Raw genomic sequence first — 10032 nt, 5'->3', positions numbered from 1 at the left:
TTGAAATTTGGACATGTGAATAAAGTTGGCTCAAAAATGAGTTTGACACCCAATTCCTCGCATGTCAGACAAGATTGTCTGCTTAAAAAAAAAATTGATCATATCCTTAAACTGTTAGCACTTGGACTCCCTCATTAAAGAGAAGATCATTCTATGATCTTGGTAATTGGTCTATCAAAACGTTGATGGGGCGAAGTATGAGTTAATGAGAATAGAAGGTAATTTTCCTTAACATTGCCTAGAATATTTTGAACATTTGAAGGTACCTCACGTGACACTATCATCACCACACTAGGATTTTTTGGCAAAGTTCCATTGCAAGAGGCATCCACTGATCCACGTTCCTCAACTTGTGACCATAAAGATGATTATTCCTGAACATTTTTTCTACATGATGATATGGATTTTCTTTCTTCACCTGCACTCCACCACCCCCCTCCCAATTTTAAATAAGCATCAGTTTCTCTTGCATGCTTGCCTCTGATTCCAAAGTTATATCCATACCTGACATCCTCGTATTGATCTTGGTTCTTATGCCTCTCTCCTTCTTCTAAGCTAAGAAATCAGGAAAACATTACCTCCCTACCACCACTAATAGATAAACCATTTTTCCTACACCGTCTTTGAAGCTCCATAAGAGGAATACTAAATAATTTTCGAGATGTTTCTCCCTCTCCAATCGCCACATAAAAATATTGATTTGGACCAGATCCATCTGTGATGTCCAGATGATTGGGTTTAGAACTATCAAGGTCCTTCAATGGTGGGGCATCTCCATATATTGAATGAAGAGGTGGGACACCTAAATTTACAAACCAAAGAAAGGTACCTCTTAGTCCATTCACATAAGAATATACAAAGAGAAACTAGTCTAACCAAATATGGAGAGCTTTCATCATTCTCTCCTGCAAGGATAGTAGAATATAAATGTGAAAAAATTCACAGAATGATCCACACAATCATTACACTTATTATGATAATTTTTTTACGAGTAAAAATTACCAGCCACCTTGCTAATTGATTAAAAATAATGTAATATTCCATTCAATTTTCCCACTAACACGATAAATCAAATCTAAAACTGTCAAATAAATGGTAGATATAAGATAGACTAGCATTAAGTTGCCTATCAAAACTCTCAAGAAGCTCAAAAATGTCCAGGAATTGCAAACACTACGATGGTACCAAGGCCACTATAAATAATCAAAATATAAAAACTTGAAATTTCTAACATGGTACTTCTAAAAAATGAGAATCTCAAAACCTAAGTTTTGTAAAGAACCATCTATTCTTCCCTACCTTGAACCTCTCCTCAAAGGAAGCTTTTACTCCCTTTAGTGTTGCCACCTTCTTATCGCAGGTCTCTAGTTTATCAAAGGTAACCACATTCTTCAAATCCACATCCAAACTATACCTAGTAGGCATGATGTAGTTGTAGTAAAAAAACCTTGATGAGAGCCTTAAACCATGATTTCTTCACCGTTTTCTTCATATAGTCCTTTCTGATGCCCTTCTTAGGGTATTTCGTGATACCCTTTACAAGGAAGTGGTCATATGCCCGTCCAACAGTTCCATTGTCGAAGGTTTTAATGATAATGAACTTTTGACTTGTGAAGCATCCCTGCAAGAGGACGACAACTTTTTTCTTCAGAAACTTCAACATTCTCATTGATCTCCCTTCTCCTGCTCTTTCTCTTCCTCTTCTTTTCCTCCTCTGCTCTTCTACTTTACACTTATTATGATATGGATATTAGAAACATACAAACCTTTTAATATTCTATAGTTTTCTGATAAGTGATGTTTCGGTATAAGTCATTATAGCTTTCCATAATATCAGACAATGTTGCTTCAAAATTTATCCTACATGCAAAAGCATTTTTCATAGGAGCACTACTATTGCAAAAGTTTGAATATCTTTCTGCGTTGTTGTTTCTAATTTGTAGTATTGTTAGATCCCTATAATACTAGTGATTTCCCCATTACTGTTTTCATTATATCCATTATTTTTATTGTTGTGCCTATATTGTCCCCATATTGTTATTATTGTACTCCAAGAAGCCTACTCTTGTTATTGTTGTGCCCTTATATTAGTATTGTTATGTCAGCTTTGATTATATTGTGACCCCTTAGACTCCTATATATAAAAAGGAGGTTTTGTCATTTGTATCATCCAAGAATTGTTCATTTGTATAATGTAAAGGAGGATTACCCCTCAAAGAGGATGATTTTGAAGTCTTTGCTCTATCTTTTCTTCTATTTTATGAGCTGGTTGCATAACAATTGGTATCAAAGGTTTGCATTCTATGATTTTGCTGCTCCAAGAAGGTCATCGTGGAATTTTCGTTATAACATTTTTTTCGACGACGTTTTAGAAGCTAAAACTAAAACCCATTTAATATGAAGTATCGCTGAACCTCCGGTCAGAATCTTAGATATTTTATCGCTATATTTTCGGAGATAGCATGCAAGGAAATTATGGTTTTTGTAGGCTCCTGAATTATATATCAAATAGGTGACTTGGGTAAAATCATCATAACTTTTTGTCTGAGCATCATATTGAAATTTTGTAAAATGTTATAGAAAGAAGATAGCTTGTAGTGTTTTTCTATTGGTTTCAGGTCCTAAGGCTGAAACAGTGATACGGGGCACTTCTTACAATTTCACTCTACAGAACTAGTCTACAATCAGGTCATCGTGGGAGATTTGGCATAACTCTTCCTTGGAGAATCCAATTTTGATCAGAATTGTGGGGTAGAAAAGAGGACTTAGAGGGATACAATAGCACGTAAATTTAGATACTAGAGATCCGTAATTATAGAGATACAATGGATTCAATACGAAGTGCCTACAAAGTGAAAAAAGGTGTGTAGTTGTTTTTTTAATTTTGCATAAGTTTGGTTGAAAACTTAGTTTGAAGGAATTCAAAGGGCATAGTGATACATTATTATCATTAATTGATGCCTCAAAGAAATAAAATGGAAACACCTAGAACGAAACCTTGAATATCTAGCATGACGCCTGAATAAGAGGAAGAAATGCAACATGATATATCAAAATTACACGACCAAGTGCAACAAAATTCACTCTCACAAAAAGTAACAGAAGCTAAGGTGGATGGTTTAGAGAAAGGCGTGTGGAAGCTAATATGGATGGTTTAAAGAAAGGCATGGAAGTTAAGATGAATGACGTGGAAGCTAAGATGGATAGTATAGAACAAAAGATTAAAGGCAACATGGAAGATTTGAAGACGGATTTGACAAAGTTGCTACAAGAAATGATTACTAATGGAAAAAGGGTAGTAAATGAAACTCATGATGAGAATAAAAGAAATGTTAATCATCATTTCATAGATCCTAACATTGGATTGAAGACCCACCATGTTCCAAATATTGATATGAGGAAGTTTGATGGCAAGGATCCCATAACATGGATACTATAGACAGAGAAATATTCGATCTCCATAATGTGAAAAACACACAAAAGGTAGGCATTGCAACATTATATTTGGAACAAAGTTAGTATGTATGGTATCGATGGCTTTTGTATTGTAAACAAATTGTCACTTGGACAATTTTTATGGATGAAATGATAGCACATTATGAGCATACAAAAGCAACACCTTTTTTTGCCAATTGATAAATCTCAAACAAAAGGGTCCGATGATGGAGCACATTGAAGACTTCAAAAAATTGAATATAACGGTAAAATATATTCCAAAGGAGAATAGGATTTATGTGTTCATAGGGTCTTTAAATGATAACATCCAACATGAGGTTCACCTTTGGGAACCTGATTCATTGGAGAAGGCGTTTAGGTTGGTGAGAAAATTGGAATGAAAAATTATGGCAACAAGGAAGCCTGCCACTGACAACTATAAGTATGCAAGTGTTATTGCCCATAGCCTTCCACAACCTACAAGTTTGACACCACAAAAATTTGCAGAAGAAAGAGAAAAAGGGCTTTGATACAGTTGTGATGGAAAATACACTAAAGGTCATAAGTGTGCTAAGAAAAAATGATTTTACATAGATTTTGAAGAGGAGGAAGAAAAGGAACAAGAAACATCAAAAGAAGAGGATATACACTAGGAACAAACCCTAGAGAAAGGAGAAATTAATCCTAGAATATCTTGTAATGCATTGGCCAGAATTACCACTCCTCAAATTATCAATAAACAAGGACATATCAAGAAGAAAGAGGCAATAGTATTGATTGATTCGGGGAATACCCATAATTTTATTCATTGTAAGATAACTATTACAGAGTATTTTGTCACACCTCTTGTACTTCCATGTGACATACCCCGAAGTTCCCGAAACATGATCATTATACAATATACTCATCCATATATACATCTCATATCCCTCCTTTAACTTTTCTTGGAAAATGTATTTAGCTTTCCCTTAAGAAGTAGCACTTAAAACCCTAAAATGAGGATCATTTCTCTTATGAAACTCAAAATCGCGATGGTCACCTGTTGTACCATCTATGACCCGTGATGGAATTTCTCTATTCCTTATCATACACTTGATGATACCATAAAGGTAATTTTCCCAAAGAGGATGAGAAGCTTCGTGATCTAGAAGCTTCCAGAGCGACAAGTTGGAGGTGGTTTCACATAGATGAGATCAAATCCCCCTACCTTGACCTGTTTGTCTTATCCCTATGAGCTACCTCCTTGAGATGTGTGCCTAATCCTATCTTTGGAAGAGTCGGAACTCCCTCTCCCATCCTATAAATTCCTCCTCTCCCATTCCCAAATGGTTGGTCTATGTCCATTTGCACCCTTATGCTGAGGTTGTGATTAGAGGCTATTCATTAGACTTGGAGAAGGAGTGTTTGGAGATTTTTCTTGGCTTGCAGTTGGATTACCACTCAAGGAGAGCCTTTCAACATCAAGGCTATGGTTGTAAGGTTCCCTTTATTCTTTAAATAATATAAAACTATTGGTTCATATGCCCAATATATATATGTTCATGTATGTATTAGCTTGGCATTACTTGATGAGCTAAGTAGGTTATTATTGGATTTTCTATTAGTTTTGGCATGCTTTGTTGTCTCTTGATTAATTGTGCGGGTACATAAGCACTGATAGAAGCAGGAACAAGTCCATGACACAAGTAGTTTGAGGATCTCAACAAAGGACATAGGAATAGCATCAGAACGAGGTAGGTCATCTCTCTCATTCTACTTTTAAATTATAATCTAGGAAGATGTCTAGTTGATAGTCACTTGAGTTGTTAGAGCCACTCATTAATCTAGAGGGATTGTCTCTATTCGCAGAGTGGATTAACCTTTTCAAAAAAATGGTGACTCCACTGGGGAACCTATGACTCATTCCTTCCCCTTCTTCACCTTGTCTTTTGATGAGTTTGATCAACCATTCATTTTTAAACTTCATTGCTTGTCTGTAGTGAGTGCCACTTTCTGGTAGATATCTGAAGGTTGTTAATTTGAATTGTTCTTGAATATTTTGAGTTTCCTTTTTTCTCCACCATCACGGGTTTGACCCTAACAGTCACAATTATATCGCAATTTTTCTAGTTACAGTAGCGATGATTGCTACTTTCCTCCTGACAGGTGCGATGATTGCAGAGAATTAAGAAATTTAGGGTTTTTCTTCTCATTTTCGAATTTGTGTACATTCTCCGAGTGATTTACTAGTGTGATATTCATTAACTCTTTTGTTTTCTTATTGCAATTCTATTTTAACCTAGTTTGAGTGTCCTTGAAGTTTGATTACCGTTTTAGGGTTTCTATGGCTTCTAGGTCAACCTCCGTCCACTCGTTGGTCTTCCCATCAGAGATCAATAGCTTGTATTAAAGAGTCTTTGTGTGGTCATACATGCTTTGTATATCACTTTTTGGTTCTTTCTTCTTAAGTTGTTTTCATTAGTACATACTGTGAAATTTTCTTAAGTTCTCTTTGACAAATGATAGATTATAAATCGATTGTCTCATTGGAATCAAAAGGAAGTGTTTCCTATGATTTTTGTGTTTCAAAAAGTGAAAGTGCTATTCTTTTCATACTTTTGGAAGCATTTTGAGTTGCATTCAAATTGTTGATGTGAAAGGAATTTTCATATTTGTTGGCTTGATTGAATTCTCTTTTACTTTTTCACTAGATTACATTAGTTGCATTTTGAAAAAGAGAAAAAATCATCATTATATCTTAAGGAAATTTTTCTTTAAGGTTTGTTTTGGCATTGAATTTGTTTATCATATAAAAGATTAGATTTCATATTTTTCATTTAGTGTTTGAAGATTGTCATGGATGTACATTTGCATTTGGTATGATGCATGATTTAAGTGATCTTCTTCCCTACATAGATCGCTTTCACTGAATTGAAATATTTCATAGTTTGAATTTTAGGAACATTTAACTTTGTTAAGGCCTTGAAATTGAAACATAATTCCAAGATCAACTTTAAAAGCTATCAATTAATATAAGGAGCATTTAAAGCATTAACGTTCATATTTAGTGGTCTAGGTTAGAGACGTGTTCCAATGTCTTTAAAACATAGAATTTTTCATTTTATTATGAAACCAACTTTGAAAAAGAATTCAGAGAATAACTAATGCCTTAGAAATCAACCTCTTTGAGGGTGTAACTTCCTTTACATTACACAAATGAAAAAATCTTGGATGATACAAATGACAAGACCTCCTTTCTATATATAGGAGTCTAAGGGGTCATAATATAATCAGAGCTGACATAACAATAATAATGTAAGGGCACAACAATAACAATAGTGGGCTTCTATGGGGCACAATAATAATAATATGGGGACTACGTGGGCACAACGATATAATATGGGGGTTGCACTGATAACAATAAGGGGTTACACTAGTAGTATAGGGACCTAAGATGCTCCTCCCTCTCAAAAAGTGTTGTCCTCAACACTTCAGTAGTTTTGGATGCTTCTGTATAAAATTCTCATCATCCCATGTGGAATCTTTAGTGGGCAAGTTCTTCCACCTGATGAGATACTCCGAAATTGATCAATTTCATAGTTGTCGGGTTCATGTTTCCGTGACTACTTTAGGTTCCAATATGATTTTTCCTTCCTCATCAAGTTCTGGCAATATTTTTTGAACTAGGAGCTTGTCACCTATAACCTTCTTTAAGCATGAAACATGGAACATTAGGGGAACTAGGGAATATCTAGGAAGCTCCAATTTGTATTCCATAGTACCAATATTTTGCATCACGTTGTAAGGACCATAGTAATTTGGTGATAAATTGTTATCCTTATTAGCTTTCTTGAAGGAAATTTGTTTATATGGTTGTAGCCATAAAAATACCCAATCGCCTACATAAATCAATATTTCATTGCGATGTTTTTATGCATGTTGTTTCATTCGATTTTGCACCAAAGTGGGGTTATTTTTTAAAAGTTGTAGAACTTGTTGTTGATGCTTGATGTGATTGTCCACTGCTTCAATCTTTTTCTTCTTGATATGTCCTTCTATCTTGAGAGTTTGAGGAGTGGTAATTCATGCCAATGCATCACAAGATATGGTTGGATTCCTTCCTTGGTGCTTGATGTGATATTTCACTTCTTAAACCTTTTTCTTCTTCATTTGTACTTCTATATTGAGAGTTTGAGGAGTGGTAATTCCTTCCAATGTGTTACAGGATATAGTTAGATTCATTTCTTCTTTCTCTGGGTTTGGTTCTTGGTGCATGTCCTCTTCTTTTGACGTTTCTTAATAATTTTCTTCCTCCTCTTCACAATCAATGTAAAATAATTTCTTCTCATCAAACTTATGACCTTTAGTGTATTTTTTATCACAACTGTAATAAAGGTCATTTTCTCCTTTTCCTTCCAATTGTTGTGGTGTAAACCTTGTAGGTTACGGAAGGATAGGAGCAACAACACTTCCATATTTATAATGTGAGTTGTAGGATTTCTTGTTGCGATAATTTTTCTTTCAATTTGTCTTTCCAGCTTGAATGCCTTCTCCAATCAATCAGGTTCCCAAAGATGAACCTCATGTTGAATGTTATCCTTTAAAGTCCCTATGAAGACATTAATCATCGGCTTCTCTGGAATATAATTTACCCTTATATTCAATTTTTGAATGTCTTCAATGTGCTCTACCATTGAACACTTTTGTTTGAGATTTATGAATTGGCTAAAGAAGGTGTTTCTCTTTGTATCCTCATAATGTGCTATCATTTCCTCCATGAAATTTGATCACGTGTGTTACATGGAAAAGTGTCTATGCAGAACTGTTAATCCCACTAAGGCGGGTAGCTACCTTAGAAACAAACAAAGTAAAGCTACTTTCATTTTCCTTTATGAAAGATAGATGAGAGAAGAATAAAGGAGACCAACCTCTGTCTTGCGCTTGGTTCCTCGTTCGATTCCTCTCTCTTTTGATAGTCCTTTTGCTACTCACTTTCTTATATACCCAGCTTCACAGAGTACCTGTAGAATCAAAGCAGCATAACACTATACAATAACATGGATCTATTATCATAAACAATCTAGCATCAGATGTAAATTGACCATACAAATGCATAAAACATAAATGACACAAGAGTATGGAGGATAACTTGAATAGCTTTATTGATAATCAAGAAAGAGCCAAGAGAGTTACAACCAGTTGTTCTAACCCAGCATAATCCTCTCAGCAAGCCCTTCTTCACCTCATGTAAAACTTAGATCACCCAACACTATGATGTTGCCTCAAGAAACCAACAACAATTCCTTACAAGATGCAAAATTCCAGCCTCTGGATCTTTGGGATGAGGGATCCATATATAGATGTCTATAAGGGAGATGAGTCAGCTTGTGATTTGATCAGTGTCTTCCCTCTGATAGTTCTTGCTTCCACTTGGAGATTGATGATCTCTTACTCATCCTTGGTCGAATTCAGAGAGGCAAGTGTCACAGGAGAAGTTTCTGGAAGATTCCATGCTTCTCCAACTCGTGGATTGACACTGCCATTTGTCTCTTCTCGCCCATCACACCACATAGAAGGTATTTTTGAAATGCAACGCACCCACTGAGTGTACTTAGGTGAGATGCAACGCACTTTGCCTATGGAGTAGGTGAAATGATCCAGTTTTGACTAGTTCTGAGTAGTTTTTGATGGAGAACTTCTGGCTGAAACTGTAATCAGTTGACCTTGTTCCTTTAGGGGTTGGAACAACACTTTTAGGGACTTAGGAGCCCTTGGTTTATGGACATTTTATGCTTGGGGTTGCAGTGCCCAAAAATGTCTATAACAGGTTCCCCCTAAAGCATGAGGTCGTTAATCTTTTTTTTGATGTTGGGTGAAATGCTTTATCATGAGGATCCAAAGTTCTTTCAAGCTGGGAGGAGACCTGTAATAAGATACAATACAATACATTATCTTCATAATATTTTTATGATCTAGCTGAGGCGGGAATTCCCATGCTCAGCTTTATAAATTCATTTTCATGTACATAGGACAGGAAATTGTCTAAGTGTAGAATGATGATTCTGGAGGAGCCATCATCCCATAGATTGGATGATTATCTGTGAAACAATGATGTACATTTGATGTCTTTATTTTCCTGAATATATATCGCAGCCCGGATGGATGGAACTAGATCCGGGGTCTTCAATCTCGTTCGATCTTCACTCAAAGTACAAGTCGATCCATGTGAGAGATGTTCTGGAGTCGAACATGGAAAGACATCGCCTGATTACCAGCCAATGATGTAAGTTGTTGACAAGCGCGAGAGGAATCACTGATAATGATAATGATCCTCAAGGTACTACAGTACAATTCACGTGTTGTGAATAAGGGTTTTAGCGTCAAACACCACGCAAAATCATTCAGTCGAAGGCCATTGATGTAAATCTGTCGTCGGAAGTGAGAAACTTGCCATTGAGGCATGCAAGTTTCAAAGTACTGAAGGGGTGTTCCTAGATCGGCTTCTTGGAAAATGAGCTAATGTCGACAAGAAGTGATCCGTCATACGAGGGCCTTAATGAATCCCACATCAATGACACGGAACAGAGAAAATGGTTTTAATGGAGGTGAAAACGATCT

The 10032-nt window shown here is 35.9% G+C and overlaps 1 pseudogene; it reads right to left on the bottom strand.

Annotated features, from left to right (window-relative positions):
* Positions 1–1257: 1257 nt before the first annotated feature.
* LOC149219643 (large ribosomal subunit protein eL27y-like) lies at positions 1258–1663 on the bottom strand (annotated as a pseudogene).
* Between the last annotated feature and the right edge of the window lie 8369 nt (positions 1664–10032).

Source organism: Pinus tabuliformis, chromosome Q (assembly GCF_031772625.1).
Source record: "Pinus tabuliformis cultivar Carrire ecotype Pingquan chromosome Q, CPIR1, whole genome shotgun sequence".
Classification (NCBI taxonomy): domain Eukaryota; kingdom Viridiplantae; phylum Streptophyta; class Pinopsida; order Pinales; family Pinaceae; genus Pinus; species Pinus tabuliformis.
Note: the sequence above shows the minus strand (reverse complement) of the source record. Positions and strands in the feature narration are given on the sequence as shown.